The 17408-nt window shown below is 43.0% G+C and overlaps 1 long non-coding RNA gene and 1 pseudogene across 2 annotated transcripts in view; one reads left to right on the forward strand and one right to left on the reverse strand.

The window, feature by feature from the left end:
- Positions 1-17408, forward strand: part of LOC309656906 — an 88467-nt gene that overhangs the window by 65248 nt on the left and 5811 nt on the right. The window lies entirely within an intron of this gene.
- LOC309658048 (cell division cycle protein 20 homolog pseudogene) lies at positions 3839-7135 on the reverse strand (annotated as a pseudogene). The gene has a single exon. The product of its transcript is annotated as a cell division cycle protein 20 homolog pseudogene (transcript).

Consider the following 17408-nt stretch of genomic DNA (forward strand, 5'->3'; position numbering starts at 1 on the left):
ACTTTAACAAATTCATTGGTTAGCTCTAGTAGTTTTCTGGTGACATCTTTAGGATTCTCTATGTATAGTATCATGTCACCTGCAAACAGTGACAGTTTTACTTCTTCTTTTCCAATTTGTATTCCTTTTATTTCTTTTTCTTCTCTGATTGCCATGGCTAGGACTTCCTAAACTATGTTGAATAACAGTGGGGAGAGTGGACATCCTTGTCTTGTTCGTGATCTTAGAGGAAATGCTTTCAGTTTTTCACCATTGAGAATGATGTTTGCTGTGGGTTTGTCATATATGGCCTTTATTATGTTGAGGTAGGTTCCCTCTATGCCCACTTTCTGGAGAGTTTTTATCATAAATGGGTGTTGAATTTTGTCAAAAGCTTTTTCTGCATCTATTGAGATGATCATATGGTTTTTATTCTTCATTTTGTTAATATGGTGTATCGCATTGATTGATTTGCGTATATTGAAGAATCCTTGCATCCTTGGGATAAATCCCACTTGATCATGGTGTAGGATCCTTTTAATGTGTTGTTGGACTCTGTTTGCTAGTATTTTGTTGAGGATTTTTGCATCTATATTCATCAGTGATATTGGTCTGTAATTTTCTTTTTTTGTAGTATCTTTGTCTGGTTTTGGTATCAGGGTGATGGTGGCCTCATAGAATGAGTTTGGGAGTGTTCCTTCCTCTGCAATTTTTTGGAAGAGTTTGAGAAGGATGGGTGTTAGCTCTTCTCTAAATGTTTGATAGAATTCACCTGTGAAGCCATCTGGTCCTGGACTTTTGTTTGTTGGAAGGTTTTTAATCACAGTTTCAATTTCATTACTTGTGATTGGTTTCTTCATATTTTCTATTTCTTCCTGGTTCAGTCTTGGAAGTTTACACCTTTCTAAGAATTCGTCCATTTCTTCCAGGTTGTCCATTTTATTGGCATGGAGGTGCTTGTAGTAGTCTCTTAGGATGCTTTGTATTTCTGCAGTGTCTGTTGTAACTTCTCCTTTTTCGTTTCTAATTTTATTGATTTGAGTCCTCTCCCTCGTTTTCTTGATGAGTCTGGCTAATGGCTTATCAATTTTGTTTATCTTCTCAAAGAACCAGCTTTTAGTTTTATTGACCTTTGCTATTGTTTTCTTTGCTTCTGTTTCATTTATTTCTGCTCTGATCTTTATGATTTCTTTCCTTCTACTAACTTTGGGTTTTGTTTGTTCTTCTTTCTCTAGTTCCTTTAGGTCTAGGGTTAGATTGTTTATTTGAGATTTTTCTTGTTTCTTGAGGTAGGCTTGTATTGCTATAAACTTCCCTCTTAGAACTGCTTTTGCTGCATCCCATAGGTTTTGGATCATCGTGTTTTCATTGTCATTTGTCTATAGGTATTTTTTGATTTCCTCTTTGATTTCTTCAGTGATCTCTTGGTTATTTAGTAACATATTGTCTAGCCTCCATGTGTTTGTGTTTTTTACGGTTTTTTCCCTGTAACTGATTTCTAATCTCATAGTGTTGTGGTCAGAAAAGATGCTTGATATGATTTCAGTTTTCTTAAATTTACTGAGACTTGATTTGTGACCCAAGATGTGATCTATCCTTGAGAATGTTCCATGCGCACTTGAGAAGAAAGTGTAATCTGCTGTTTTTGGATGGAATGTCTTATAAATATCAATTAAATCTATCTGGTCTATTGTGTCATTTAAAGCTTGTGTTTCCTTATTAATTTTCTGTTTGAATGATCTGTCCATTGGTGTAAGTGAGGTGTTAAAGTCCCCCACTATTATTGTGTTACTGTCGATTACCTCTTTTATAGCTGTTAGCAGTTGCCTTATGTATTGAGGTGCTCCTATGTTGGGTGCATGTATATTTATAGTTGTTATATCTTCTTCTTGGATTGATCCTTTGATCATTTTGTAGTGTCCTTCCTTGTCTCTTGTAACATTCTTTATTTTAAAGTCTATTTTATCTGATATGAGCATTGCTACTCCAGCTTTCTTTTGATTTCCATTCGCATGGAATATCTTTTTCCATCCCCTCACTTTCAGTCTGAATGTGTCCTTAGGTCTGAAGTGGGTCTCTTGTAGACAGCATATATATGGGTCTTGTTTTTGTATCCATTCAGCAAGCCTGTGTCTTTTGGTGGGAGCATTTAATCCATTCACATTTAAGGTAATTATTGATATATATGTTCCTATGACCATTTTCTTAATTGTTTTGGGTTTGTTTTTGTAGGTCCTTTTCTTCTCTTGTGTTTCCCACTTAGAGAAGTTCCTTTAGCATTTGTTGTAGAGCTGGTTTGGTGGTGCTGAATTCTCTTAGCTTTTGCTTGTCTGTAAAGCTTTTGATTTCTCTGCTGAATCTGAATGAGATCCTTGCTGGGTAGAGTAATCTTGTTTGTAGGTTCTTCCCTTTCATCACTTTAAGTATATCATGCCACTCCCTTCTGGCTTGTAGAGTTTCTGCTGAGAAATCAGCTGTTAACCTTATGGGACTTCCCTTGTATGTTATTTGTCATTTTTCCCTTGCTGCTTTTAATAATTTTTCTTTGTCCTTAATTTTTGCCAGTTTGATTACTATGTGTCTCAGTGTGTTTCTCCTTGGGTTTATCCTGCCTGGGACTCTCTGTGCTTCCTGGACTTGGGTGGCTATTTCCTTTCCCATGTTAGGGAAGTTTTCGACTATAATCTCTTCAAATATTTTCTCCGGTCCTTTCTCTCTCTTCTCCTTCTGGGACCCCTATAATGCTAATGTTGTTGCGTTTAATGTTGTCCCAGAGGTCTCTTAGGCCATCTTCACTTCTTTTCATTCTTTTTTCTTTATTCTGTTCTGCAGCAGTGAATTCCACCATTCTGTCTTCCAGGTCACTTATCCGTTCTTCTGCCTCAGTTATTCTGCTATTGATTCCTTCTAGTGTAGTTTTCATTTCAGTTATTGAATTGTTCATCTCTGTTTGTTTGTTCTTCAATTCTTCTAGGTCTTTGTTAAACATTTCTTGCATCTTCTCGATCTTTGCCTCCATTCTTTTTCCGAGGTCCTGGATCATCTTCACTATCATTATTCTGAATTCTTTTTCTGGAAGGTTGCCTATCTCCACTTCATTTAGTTGTTTTTTTGAGGTTTTATCTTGTTCCTTCATCTGGTACATAGCCCTCTGCCTTTTCATCTTGTCTATCTTTCTGTGAATGTGGTTTTTGTTCCACAGGCTGCAGGATTGTAGTTCTTCTTGCTTCTGCTGTTTGCCCTCTGGTGGATGAGGCTATCTAAGAGGCTTATGCAAGTTTTCTGATGGGAGGGACTGGTGGTGGGTGTAGCTGACTGTTGCTCTGGTGGGCAGAGCTCAGTAAAACTTTAATCCGCTTGACTGCTGATGGGTGGGGCTGGGTTCCCTCCCTGTTGGTTGTTTGGCCTGAGGCAACCCAACACTGGCGCCTACCTGGGCTCTTTGGTGGGGCTAATGGCGGACTCTGGGAGGGCTCACGCCAAGGAGTACTTCCCAGAACTTCTGCTGCCAGTGTCCTCGTCCCCACGGTGAGCCACAGCCACACCCTGCCTCTACAGGAGACACCCCCAAAACCAGGATGTAGGTCTGGTTCAGTCTCCCCTGTGGTCACTGCTCCTTCCCCTGGGTCCCGATGCACACACTACTTTGTGTGTGTCCTCCAAGAGTGGAGTCTCTGTTTCCCCCAGTTCTGTTGAAGTCCTGCAATCAAATCCCAGTAGCCTTCAAAGTCTGATTCTCTAGGAATTCCTCCTCCCATTGCTGGACCCCCAGGTTGGGAAGCCTGACGGGCTCAGAACCTTCACTCCAGTGGGTGGACTTCTGTGGTACAAGTGTTCTCCAGTTTGTGAGTCACCCACCCAGCGTTTATGGGATTTGATTTTACTGTGATTGCGCCCCTCCTACCGTCTCATTGTGGCTTCTCCTTTGTCTTTGGATGTGGGGTATCTTTTTTGGTGAGTTCCAGTGTCTTCCTGTCGATGATTGTCCAGCAGCTAGTAGTGATTCTGGTGTTCTTGCAAGAGGGAGTGAGAGCACCTCCTTCTACTCCGCCATCTTGGTTCCAATCCCAGCTTCTGTGGGAGGAGTCTGGCATGGCTTCAGTGGGTCCTCTGCTTAGGGTCTCAAAAGGCTGCAATCATAGTTTCTGCCAGAGCTGAGGTCTCATCTCAGATTCCATTAGGGAAGGATCCACTTCCAAATTCACTTCATTCTTCTGGCAATGAGTTTATCTCTGCTATTTAAATTATGTATCCTTTTCAAAAGCACAAGAGTGTACATTCTTGTACTCTGGGTCTCTTTTATAAGGCTGCTAATCCCATTCATGAGGGTTCCAGCATCCTGACCTAATCACCTCTCAAAAGCCCCACTTTTTAAATTAAGATTTCAACATATGAATTTGGGGGGGGGGGACATAAACTTTCAGTCTATAACAAACATGTGCACTTCAATGCCTTTTCTTTCAGGCTTACATTAATTCCCTAAACAAACACTTATTGAACACATGCTAAGTGCCTGCCTAGGTCTGGAAATATGGTTAGAATTGGGGATAAATAAGTCTGTCGTAGTTCATATGCTCAGGGATATTGTAAACTATAATCATAGAAAGATATATATTGGAGTAATTAATACAAAGCTTCAGTATTTAATGTCACAAGAATTTTGGCTTTTTATATTCCATGAACTGTTTTGTGAGTATGTTGTTTCTTCTAAACAATGAATGACAGGAAAGAAATACAGTTAAATTTGGTAATGTATTCAAGCATACCATAATGCACACAATTTTTGAAAATCATTTATAAGACAAATGGCAAATTAATTTTTAGGATACTGAACATTCAAGGCAAGGTCACATACTAGGATCATTTTTTTTTTTTTTTAAGAGGGAGACGTGACTTTATTAGAAAAGTAAAAAAAAAAAAAAAAAAAAAAATAGCACAAAAAACTGAGGTGAGTTGGTCCTTAACAGATGCCTTGGTGGATGAGGCTGCTTTGGGCTGTGCTGACCATCTCTCGCTCCCGCTGCCAGGCAGGGTCCAACTCAAAGCAGCGCCACAGCCGCAGGGTCTCTGCTGCTGCTGCTGATGCCACTGTAGCCCCATCTGGGCTCATGGTCAGACTAAGGACCTGGGCTGTGTGACCTTTCAGCTCAGCCACCTTGGCCATGGTTGGGTACTTCCAAATAACCAGCTGGTTCTGGGCAAAACCATGGCCTGAGATGAGCTCCTTGTAGTGGGGAGACCAGAGGATGGAGCGCACCTGGGAATGGGCATCCACAGCACTCAGACAGGCCCCAGAGCAGACGTTACAGATACGAATGTGTCGATCACTTGTGCCCCCTCCAGTTGCCAGGACATTGGGCTGCCAGGGACACCAAGCTACAGCCTTGACAGCCTCTTGATGCTGGGTGAATGTCTGCAGAGGAACCCAGCCACCCTCTCCAGGAACACCAGGCCACATGTTGACAAGTTATCGTTGCCGCCACTGGCTAAATGTCGTCCCTCTGGGGCCCAGCGCAGAGCACACACTTCCTGGCTGTGGCCACTCAGTGTGGCCACATGGTGTTCTGCTACCCGAACATCATGGTGTGGGACGTGGCCAGAGCGTGAGCCACTACACAGGATATAGCTATTCCAACCGAGGGAGCCCACTGGGGCAGAATGGTCATGTTTCGAAGCCGTTTCTGCTGTTGCACATCCCATAGCTGCACCTCAGCGCTGCTGGTACCCACAGCCGGGTAGCTGCCCTCCTTCATCCAGGCCACAGAAGATGTATAGTCCCCAGGCTGCTCCATTTGCAGCAGCTGCAGGATGTCACCAGAGCTAGCGCTCCACAAGTACACACTGTTGTCCAAAGCCACAGCCAGTACATTCCCAGAGCTCCAATCCACAAGGTTCAGGTAGTAGTCATTCCGGATTGCAGGGGCGTCCAGGATCCTGTCTGGCCGGGAAGGAACGTAACGGCTGGTCTTCCTGCTGGAGCTGGGCGTGGCCTTCTGGCTCTAGAGTACTTTCAGTCTGTTCTGGTCACCCTCTGGGGCATTTTGTGGTTTTCCACTGAGCCGAAGGATCTTGGCTTCCTCCACATCAGAACCGTTCAGGTTCAAAGCCCATGCTTTCTGATGTTCCTTCTTGGTGGGCGTCTGACTGTCTTCGGGCTGGTTCTCCTCGGGAGGGAGGGAGCTAGCGACCTCCATCTGGGAAGCACTGTGACGGGGGATATAGCGATCGCCGCCAGGTTTGCTGGGAGTGGTCTGAATCTTGGAGCTGGATTTGCCGGGCGTTCGGCCCCGGGGTCCTCCCGGCACTGTGGGATCGGTTGGCTGCCCGCTTAGGCGAGGGGGCCGGCCCGAGGCTTCCTTCGCTTTGCGCTGCCAGCGCGCAGGGGCTGCGTTGGGGATGGGTGTAGCCGGCGGGACCTGCAGGTCACCCTCGAATGCGAACTGGGCCATGGGAGCGTCCCCGGTTCGCTCGGCCCAGCCGCCTCTCACCGCCAGCTCAAAGCAGGCTCCGATCCCAAACCCTAGGATCAGCATTAAATGTTTGCATCTAGAAAAGAAAATAATTGTAATAGTTTTAAAGATATTATACCGCTCTAATTTGCTTGTATTTTACATACTTCAAAAAACACTGAAAGGTTCGTTTATAAAGGCTTCCAGATGATTTTTTTTTTTTTTTTTTGACTTCGTTGGGTCTTTGTTGCTGCGCGCGGGCTTTCTCTAGTTGCGGCGAGCGGGGGCTACTCTTCATTGCGGTGCATTGTCATGGCTTCTCTTGTTGCGGAGCACGGGCTCTAGGTGCGCAGGCTTCAGTAGTTGCAGCACACGGGCTCAGTAGTTGCGGCTCACAGGCTCTAGAGCGCAGGCTCAGTAGCTGTGGCACATGGGCTTAGTTGCTCCACGACATGTGGGATCTTCCCAGACCAGGGCTCGAACCCATGTCCCCTGCATTGGCAGGCGGATTCGTAACCACTGCACCACCAGGGAAGCCCCAGATGATACTTTTATGACAGAGGAAATACAGAGACAAAAACTAGAAAGGAAACATTCAGAGCCCCTTTTTACAAGTAGGGAGTCACTAGGCTGGAATCTCATCTCCAAAACTGACTGGCCACACAAAGGTCAAGCTGCTTTCTCAGGGCAGCCCAGAAGCTTGAGAAAATTCCCAGAATTCCTGGACAGTAAAGCACAATTTCCCAGAGGAGGAACCCACTGCTCCCCTTCTTCCGGCCTCTGTGCCTTCACCCTCTCCTCCCCCCCCCCCCACCCACCGCTGGGCTCTGCCTCCTTACACGGGATTTAACTTACATGTACGTAAAAGAAAATAAACATCTTACACTGAAGTATAAAAGTGTTGAAAGTTGTGGAATAAAGTGAATTCCCTCCTCACCTCAAAATGTTTACAGATCTCATGGCCTTTACACATAATGACATCATATCATGTAGTTATCAGTACTGTTAGACTTTTTGGCAAGAACTGTGATTTACTCATCTTAACACATAGATTTGAATGGATTTGCTATTAGAAATGATACAAGATCCCTTTAGACTCTGGAGACTGAGTTTAGGAATAAAACTAAAAGAGCATGTTAGTAATTCATCATTACCAAGATACACAGGAACAATGAATGAAAAACATGAAGTGCTGGGACCCTTGTAGTTTAGATTTCCAGGCTAGATTAACTTTCTGAAAGCAAAGACCACTTTTCTCTTAAATGATGTGCAGCCGTTTCCCTGGAGCTGGGTCGGTGTTGCTCATGCTGCATTTAGACTCTACCCCATTGTCACAGAAAATCCTAGCAAAAGTCTGCCTGCAGTGCCATTGTGTATTTGAACATTCGCTACAATGCTGTTTTTTATGGCAAAACACACACACACACACACACACACACGATGTTAGAGCGTCTCATAACTTAAGCTTTTGTTCCTAAATAGAAATAAATTCCTGAAAATTTCTTTCGGGAGGGACCTCACTTCTGCACAAGATGCTTTGCATATACTGATTGGTGAAGCAGTTTCCTTGAAAATAACCCAGTTTACTCATAAGATTTGGGAACTAGCATAAGTAAAATCACTGGCAAACAAAGCTTGAAATAATTTTTCCTCCATTTAATCTCTTTTAAATGGGCCGTTTGATTTATGGATAGAGTAATCATAATGCAGACTCTGTTCGGGGAAAAAGCATATGTAAGTGGCTGGAAAGGATTGGACGTATCTTCACAGTGTATTAACTCTCATGTATGATATACTCACAGTAGCTACTAAACCGTGCAGATAGTTCTGCTTCAGAATTGCTCTTAAACTCACCCAACTTACTCACTGGAGCTTGGGCCTCTAGAACTGAAATACAACGCACAGTAAAAAACTATCGTGCAACAGCATGGTACCTTGACCACGGGGAGGGAAAGTAAACACAAGAACGGTGGGACCACAGTCACTTCCACTGGCAGATCTAAGTTTCAGGGAAATGCTGGCTTGCTTGCATTTTTCTTCTTTTTTAATTAAAAAAAGAAAATCTACAACCAACTTGTCAGTTTACAGCCCTGGAAAGATATTTGTAGCCAAAATACAAACTTCCCAGATGGGGCTAAAGGCTCTCTCACACGTAAGTCAATCAGCATAAATAGCTCTTTTCAATAAAATTAGTATTAGTATGTCTTTGAATATATGGTTATTTAGCATAGATTATTACTGTTTCTTGATAGAGACGTCATTAAAATGAAGGGTTTTTTTCCTAAAGTTAATAAGCAAAAATTACCAGATTGTACTATTAACGTATTGACTCCAAATAAGATACACTGGAACTATTGATAATTTGAATTGCTGAAGCTTTTAAGATGTTTAAAATTCTTTATAGTTCTCACTCCTATAATCCTTCATGCATCTAGTTGTTGTTTCTAATTCAACTGAAAAGATGAAAGGTTTGCCCAAAATATAGACTAAGTGCAGGGAAGAAGTGATTTTCTTGTTCCTCTCTTTCTCTCTCTCTTTTTTTCTTTTAACATCAAGGTGGGAACAAGTACTGGTTTTAATTTTAATTAATCCTTCAAAATATTTGTGAAAATGCTTATAAACAGTAAAAATCAACAATTAAAAAAGGGGAGGAAGAAAAAGAATTCACAGTTACCTAGAGGGGGAAAGCCCTCTGGAAAGAGTTTCAGCACATCGACTCCCATTAAGGAAAAATATTGAGCAAGTGATTGAACAGGGAAAACGTGAACACAGAGTTCATCACAAATATTAGTAAGCCAATATCAGATCCTTGGTAACCAACAGGACCACAGGTGGGGAGATTCTTGTTTGGGGCTGGAATGGAAACCATATCTGATCTTATATGGTGCTTGCTTCATCTGAACTTACATTGTTGGTTTCTCTTCAGAATTAAATGATATGTTTGATAGTCTTCCAGAAACAAGGTTCCAGACTATCCACCAAGCTCGCCTCTCCATCCACTGCCTTCAGCTTTAGTGCAGAAGGGTAAATTTGCTAATCCCACAATTCTCGATGAAGACCTGTGGCTGTGAATTCTGAAGGTGATTCCCCCTTTTTCTCTTGCAGCCCCAAAGATTGTTTCCTAGCTCGTGCAGCCCACATAGGTTGACACAGAACCCAGGTGCCTAGGGTGGGGTTTAGTCTACTCTCCCACCTTTGAGAGAAGCAGTGTAACTCACTGCCTTCACCTACTCTGGTTTCCACCACGAATCTGTTCCTAGACCCCAAAGAATGGATGAATTGAACTGTGTAGTCAGGATGAAAGAACAAAGAAACAACCTACCATTTCCATCTCTTTCTTTCTCCAGCCAGTTTATTAATAAATTATCATCTACAGAGCATTTACCACTAGAATACCTACCCATTTTTATGAACGGCAAGACTAGAGAAAAAGCCCCCATAGTATGAAAGTAATATGGACCTAAAACCTGATGGTGAACGCACAGCACTTCTCTGCTAGTGTGTAGCAAGCATGCCTTTCAGTCCTGGTTAAAAGCTACCAACTTGTAAAACAGTTCAATAGGAAACTTTCACTTTGAAACTGTGATGCTTGATTGTCAGCACTAGAGGAACCATTTCAGATGCTTTTTTACCCCAGATGAACCATTTTACCAACAACCATTAACTATCTCCACACTGATAATCATGCAGTTATATTTGTCAGAAGCCCTGATCCCTTGAATAAATGTTACTGAGCCCACTATTTAAAGGAACCCTCTGGCAAATCCTTTGGCAAAGCAATGAAAAAGTTTACAGCCAAGCATGGCCCTCTAGTGCCTGTTTTGTAAGTCTATTGTTTCATGTTACTAGGTTTGCTAAAAGTAGGCCTTGCATATTGGCAATAAGCATTTTCTCACCTCAACCTAATACCTTGCTATTTATTAGCTGTACTGAGAATGTGCAGACCTCATGTGATGCAAAACCATGCCAACATCTATTAAAGGGAAACCAATTAGAATAAACTTAGCCATCAGTTAGGCCATTCCTCATGTGAGGCATTGGCAAGTAACACTGAGAGACAGTGTGTTATTGTTTCAATGTACAGACAGGAGTCTGATGATCTGGCTTTGAATCCCAGTTCTTATGAAAGTCTCTAAACTTCAGATCCCAGTTCTATAAAATGTGGATGACAGTAATGGTATTTACCTTCTACCTTGAGCTGTTGTGAAAACAAATTAATAAGACAATGAATATGGTAATTTAGCATGGTACCCGGCACATAAATGCTGAAGAAGTGCTAGCTAGCATTACCAGCAAAAAGACCTACCACTTTAGAAAGGAACTGGAAAAGTCTCAGTACTGGCTCCAGTGGGACGTTGGAGGCCCACACTTATCATGGCAACCTCAGCATCTTCCCTTTAAGTTCTTCCCCCTTGCTAGCCACAGAAAAGGGTTGAGCTGAATCAAGAGTTTCCACTGGCTTTGAACAAAGGTTGGCAGCAGTCACGGGGCCTCCATCCCTCCCATCCTCATTGGCTTCCATCCACACTGTGCCAAGTAGCGCATCAACAGGATGTGGAGTCATCTTCCGTGGTCCCAGCTGGCTCTGATTGTGCTATGATGACTTGGCTATTGCAGATGCTAGAATGAAATCATGTCTCAACTGCACCTTTTGAATGCAATGTTGTTTATATTTGCCCAATACATCCCCCCTCCCCTTGGGTCTTTTAAAGATCATGCCAAACGCTTTGTTTCTTTTACCTGAATAAAGTCTTCCATTAAGATAGTTGAGAACAGTGAGTCTTACTGATACTTTGCAGATCTGGAAGAGAGTTTTCATACTACATAGTCTTTCCCTCCCCAGAGTCTGGCTTCACACTGAGCGAAAGTGATCCTTCTAAAAATCTAAGCCAGATCGTGCCACTCCTGTGTTCCAAAAACCAGAGTCCTTAGATGGCTTACAGGCACTAACATAATCTCCACTTAGCCCCACTTCCTCTTCCTCTACTCTCTTCCTGGCTTCCTTGTTTGTCTTTGTATACCCGCAAGTGCACTCCTACCTCAGGGCCTTTGCACCTGCTCTTCCCTCTGCCTGGAATGCTCTTTGCCCCAGATATCTGTGTAGCTCAGTTCCTAGCTTCCTTCAGGTCTCAACTCAAATGTCACCTTCTCAGGCAGGCTTTCTTCTATTATTCTATATCAGATAGAACTCTCCCTCTCACCCCTCTCTCTTTCCTTTTACTCTGCACGCATCACCACCTTGCATATTATATACTCACTGAGTTTTTGGCTGGCTCCTGCACTAAAATAGAAAGTTGATAAGAAAGCATCTACTTTGTTTGCCACTGTACCACCAGCACTTGGACCCCTGAAGGCGTTCAGTAGGTGCTCAATAAATGGTTATTAAATGTTAAAAGAACTACTCCCTAGGGGACTCAGCAGCAATCAGATCTCTCATTCTAATCTGCCTATTTACCCAACAAACAGTCGCATTGCTAATATCCTTCTTGTCAGTCTAGTTTTTGTTCTTAACCTTCTTGTATTCTTTTAAGTTCCTTCTGTGCTTCCCACACATGACTCCACATTTCTTTTTCACCAGTATTCTGGGACACATTATATCACTCTCTACTCCCTGATTCTTTTTTTGTAATAATCTACAGAACATTGTTTCACGAATTGTTTAAAAACACCCCACTCGTAACAACGAACATACTGTTTTGATTATGTATAACCTTGGTGCACGTAGGTAGCAGTCCTTCTTTGGTTTTGCCTCAGCGTTTAGGTGCTCTGCAGCTCTGAGGTAAAATGAGCTGCTAGCAAGATGCATTATCTATACACAAACAGCTATGGTTGTATAAAGCCAAGCCGAGATCCTATGGGTATAAAGATCCTATGGGTATAAAGCCAAGAAGTTGGATGTTTGAATTGAGTTGTATCTTGCTTTCCAGTTCTTTCTTAAAAGCATTGACAAAGCATAAGTTTGGTGGCTAATATGGAATTTAAATTTCTCTGAGAAAGATAAGGAGGCAGCAGGACAAAAAGGCTGACAGGGTCCCATTGTTAAAGGAAAGAATGCTGAGAAAGAGAAGCTTGTTCTTACCATAACTTTCAAATAACAGTAAAGAGAAACTTATCGGGAAGAACGATAACAAAGAGAAGTGGGAAATCTGGAAGAAATGAAAATAACAGAATTGACATTGGTTTTATGGTTTCCATTCATAAACATGCTAGAAAATTCTGGATCTAACCTGTACTAGTCCTCATCCTGTTTCTTCTATTCTTTCTATTGGCAAGACTGCTTTACTCTTCTAGAACTGCCCGGCCCTGGGGAGAAGATAAAGAAGAGAGAAGACCTGAATTCCCTCAGGCCCTCCAGGGACTCCCTACCTGGCTTAGAAACCTTTATCTCCTACTAGCTGTGCATCCTTGGGCAAGTTACTCAACTTCTCCCTGCCTGATGGGGATAATAGTAGTACTTGCTCCTGTGTCAGACAGGAATAATAGTAGCAGTATCTGCTTCTTAGGGGTATGGGAAGGATTACATGAGTTAATGCAAAACACTAGAATAAGGCTTGGTACACTGAAAGTGACCAATAAATGGTAGCTAATATTCCCAGCAGCTTAGGAATTTCTTTGCTTCTTATTCATGAATTTAAGGTCAAGGATTCAGTATCTGTATTGACTTTAAAGCAACAAAAGTACTCTCTTCTCCTAACTTCAACTATGTAGCCTTCACCCAGAGGCAAAGCCACCCAACCACTCTCTAGACTGGGGATGGCTCTGCTCAAATGGAACCTCTTTTCTGGCACGACCGATCCCAGGGGAAGCGAGTCTTACTCCAGACCCTGTATACCTGAAAGATGCCATCCGATTTAGAATCCTATCATGAGACAGTGTTGAAAGTGGTTAAACTTGGGGATTTTTCTGGAATTCACCTACTCGATCCATTTTATCTCTGGACCTACCTATTAGTGTAATTAAGACTCCGTCATAAAAAAAAAAAAAAGGAGTCCGTCATAAAGGCTTAATACACGTGTGTCTCAGTACCTAGACCCTCAGCCATAAAGAAAATACAAAAACTTCAGAAAGAAACTATATAGAGGAAGACCTTAGCTCAGTTCCTCCACCATATGTTTTCCCCTACCCAGATGGCCCTGAATGGAATGAATGAGATGAGTGGGGCACAGCTCTTGACAAACAAACCACCGATGTGTTTATACAATTTGTTAAACAGTGCTCCATGGATTATTGTGTTTTAAAAAAAAGTCAGGGAGTGACTCGTTATTTTTATAATAATAATAATCTAGCATTCTACAACTAGATACATGCTGCTATTGGGGATGAAAGTACAAAGGACTCAAGGGAATGCCTTCTCTTCCAGAAAGGAAAGCCGTGTAGCTGCAGTCAACGTCTTTGCAAAAAGACCCATCACCCGGGAGCGACCACACAGCCTACAGGAGAAGGGGCAGTGGCATTTACTGAGTAGTATTACCTGCCAAGGCATGTCCAAGGAATGTTACTTAAGTCATTCAATCGTCAAACAACTGTAGGAATTAGCTAGTATTATCTCCACTGTAATAAGGAAGCATCCAAGCTGAGACTTAACTGACCTGTTCAAGGATGTAAAGTAAATGCATGACAACACATCACTGCGGCACTCACTGTAAACACCAGGTCCCTCTGGGAGGCTTAGTGCCACGCTGGTCTTCACGTCATGAGCAGAATTTTGACCGTGTTAAAGTTGTCCACATCCTAATCAGCAGAACCTACGAATATGTTATATTACATGGCAAAGGGAAATCAAAATAAGGGAGATCAAATTAAGGCGGAAACAGACTAACCTTGAGATGAGAGTGTGGACAAAAACATTGCCTGCCATTCTAGTGAACAAGGAATGTTGCCTGCCATCAAAACTTCAGCCACTGCAGCTGCCCCGTCCGTGCTCCCTGAGGGGGATTTAGGGTGGAGAAAAACAAGGTACTGGCCCTAGATAGTCAAGGTGCATATCTAAAGAATACTTTCAATGAGCCCAGACTCTTGCATCTCCCCATACCTAGAAAAGCACTAAAATCATTAACCTGAGATGTCTGGTTTTTGGGATTAGCAGTAATCTTTTGATGTTCAACTACATGTTTTGTTTTGTTTTCAGCAAAGACTCCTATGTATCCTGGTTCTTCCCTTACCTGATCGGAACTGTTCCTCAGGGCAATCTGAGAGGCTGTCTCCCAGGCGACAGTCCTCAGCAAGGTCCTCGAATAAAACATATCTTGCAACTTTTAGGTGGTGTGTTTTTCTTCAGTCGACAGGAGATTATCCTGGATTATCGGGATGAGCCCAATGTAATCACAAACAAACGTCTTTATAATTGACAGAGGGAGGCAGGAGGGCCAGAAACAAAGAAGATATGAGAAGAGGAGCAGAGAGGGAGGGAGATTTGAAGACGTTGCACCGCTGTCTTCAAAGATGAAGGAAGTGACCATAAACCAGGAATTCAGGCGGCCTCTAGGAGCTGGAAAAGACGAGGGAACAGACAACTCTCCCCTAGAGCTGCCACAAGTAACACCACCCACTGACACCATGATTTTAGCCCAGGAAGACCCATTTTCAGACTTCTGTCTTCCAGAACTGTAAGATAATAAGTGATGCTGTTTTCAAGCCACTAAGTTGGTGGTCATTTGTTAACAACAGCCCATCAGAAACAAATACACCTTATTACTACACTTTAATTTACGTCGGGGTTCTGCAAACATTTTCTATAAAGGGTCAGGTGGAAAATATTTTTGAGTCTGTGGGCCAAGGGGCCACATAATCTGCTATTGTAGTTCTGAGCGGCCTCAGACAACACACACATGACTGAGCTCGGCTGTGCTGGCAGCAGTTTCAAAACAGGCTGAATAGGGGCTCCTCTTGCAGCCCTGAGGGAGGGCACACAATAGGAGAGAGCCTTTAGAAATCTGACCTCTTGAAATTAAATAACCCTTTTAACGGCATTATTACACTGTCTTGCGATTGTATAATGTTCGTGTAAACCTTATTCTTCTGGCGTTCAGCACCTCTGGAGAGGCAGTGTGATATGATTTTAAAAAAGCACTTGGGGTCAGGAGACCTGGTTCCAGGCCTGGTTCTGCTAATACCTGAGTGACCCCGGGTAGGCATTTTTACTCTTTAGGCCTCAGTTTTCTCAACTGTGAAATGAAGCACTGAAGCTCGAAGTGATCAATAGAGTCTCCTTCTGGTTTCTTTTTCTCATGATTTGCAAGTGTTACTCCCCGGGACTGGTAAAGCCAGGAATGATGTAGAGTTTCACGGTGATTCTGTTTCTCCTTGAAGGTGATATTTGCGGCGATGGTCATCAATGTCATGGACAGAAAAGGAATCCAACCGAAGCTGATAGCTCCTTCAAATTGTATGAACACAGTTAAATTATAGACTCTGGGGAGGAGGAAAGGGTAAAACAGTGGAATAAAGCTTCAAAAGCAAAACAACTGGCTAAAACAAACAATGAGAGGAAGCAGGAGCCTGGAGAATTACGAATTCAGAAAATAAACTTAGCTGTGTTCTCAGAAATAAATCCCCTGGGCAGACAGGAGACCAGCGCAGTGTGCAGGCGCTTAGGGGATTAGATTTGGTCCACGTGTCCACAGAGAGAACATTCACAGGTAGGAAGCAGATCTTGACCAGCTTTGCACTGGACTTTCTAATGGGCTCCAGAAACAAGTTGGCGACAAGGATGAGGAAGGTGATGGGGAACACACGTGCTTTTAGGGTAGTTCTTCTTCAACCGAGAGAGGAGTGGAACACGTCATCACAGAGAAGAGAAAAGCAACCGTTCTGAGAGCAGCAAAGCACGTTGCATCATAAACTCGCCTTTAAATTGTATTGCCAATATGGTAACCAGTAGTCATGAAGGGCTTTCCAGATTTAAATTTAAATTCATTAAAAGCAAATGAAAATAAAGATTCAGTTCCTCAGTCACAGTAACCACATTTCAAGTGCTCAGTAGTCAATGGCCAGTGGCTACCACATGGGACAGAAGAGGTTATAGCATTTCCATTATTGCACAATTCTGCCCTAGACCTGTACTATAGCCGCTAGCCACAGGTGGTTATTTAAATGTGAATTAATTAAAATTAGAGTTCTATTCCACCATCACACTAGCCATGTTTCAAGCTCTCAATAGCCAAGTGACTGGTCACTACTGTTGGAACAGCACAGATATGGAACGTTTCCATCATCACAGAAAGTTCCACTGGACAGTGCTGCCTTTTAGCTATTTTTCTGCATCTTCTCCTGGATCATCTGAACGACTTTCAGAATCAAGCACCGTGACAATCTCAGAAAAGAGACGTGGTTAGATGTAGCTAGATAGTCAGGACCCTTGCTTCATGATTTACGTGACGTTCACATCAAGGTTTTCTTTTTTCCATTGCTTTCCTCGTCCTCTAGGTTATAACAGTAACTTTCCCTGCTGCAGATGTATGACCAGCACCTCCTGGCTCAGGTTTCAGAGGCAGTTTCCAACTGAAAGAGGAGTAGAAGACACTCCCAGACACGTTCCACCACCCTCTCAGCACCACCCCTGCCCAGTTCCTGCCCTTTTACCCACCTTGAAGCACTGCACCAAAGGAGTTTCCCAGGAAGGGAGTTGGGGAGGATTTGGAATCTAAAGAGAGGAGGAAAGATCTGGCGGAGCTTTATTATGGCCCCCAGATGACCTACCAATCATACATGAGTGTCCTCTTCAGTGATGGAAGAAAAAAATCTCCAGTGCCAATGGGGGGGAGGCACAGACAGCAGCAGTTACCCACACCTTCTGTGCACCCCACACGTGGACACACGAACGCTGCGTCCATCCACACGGACAGAAAAAGAGAGACAGAGAACAGCTGCCATGTGTGACAGGCAGAGTTTTTTTCACATTATAAACACACTCCTTTTTAAAGCCCTCGGATTCTCCACAAACATCACTGCCACGGCCGTGAAGCTTGCACAAGGCATCCC

Source organism: Balaenoptera physalus (assembly GCF_965194825.1).
Source record: "Balaenoptera physalus genome assembly, chromosome: 3".
In the NCBI taxonomy this organism is placed as follows: domain Eukaryota; kingdom Metazoa; phylum Chordata; class Mammalia; order Artiodactyla; family Balaenopteridae; genus Balaenoptera; species Balaenoptera physalus.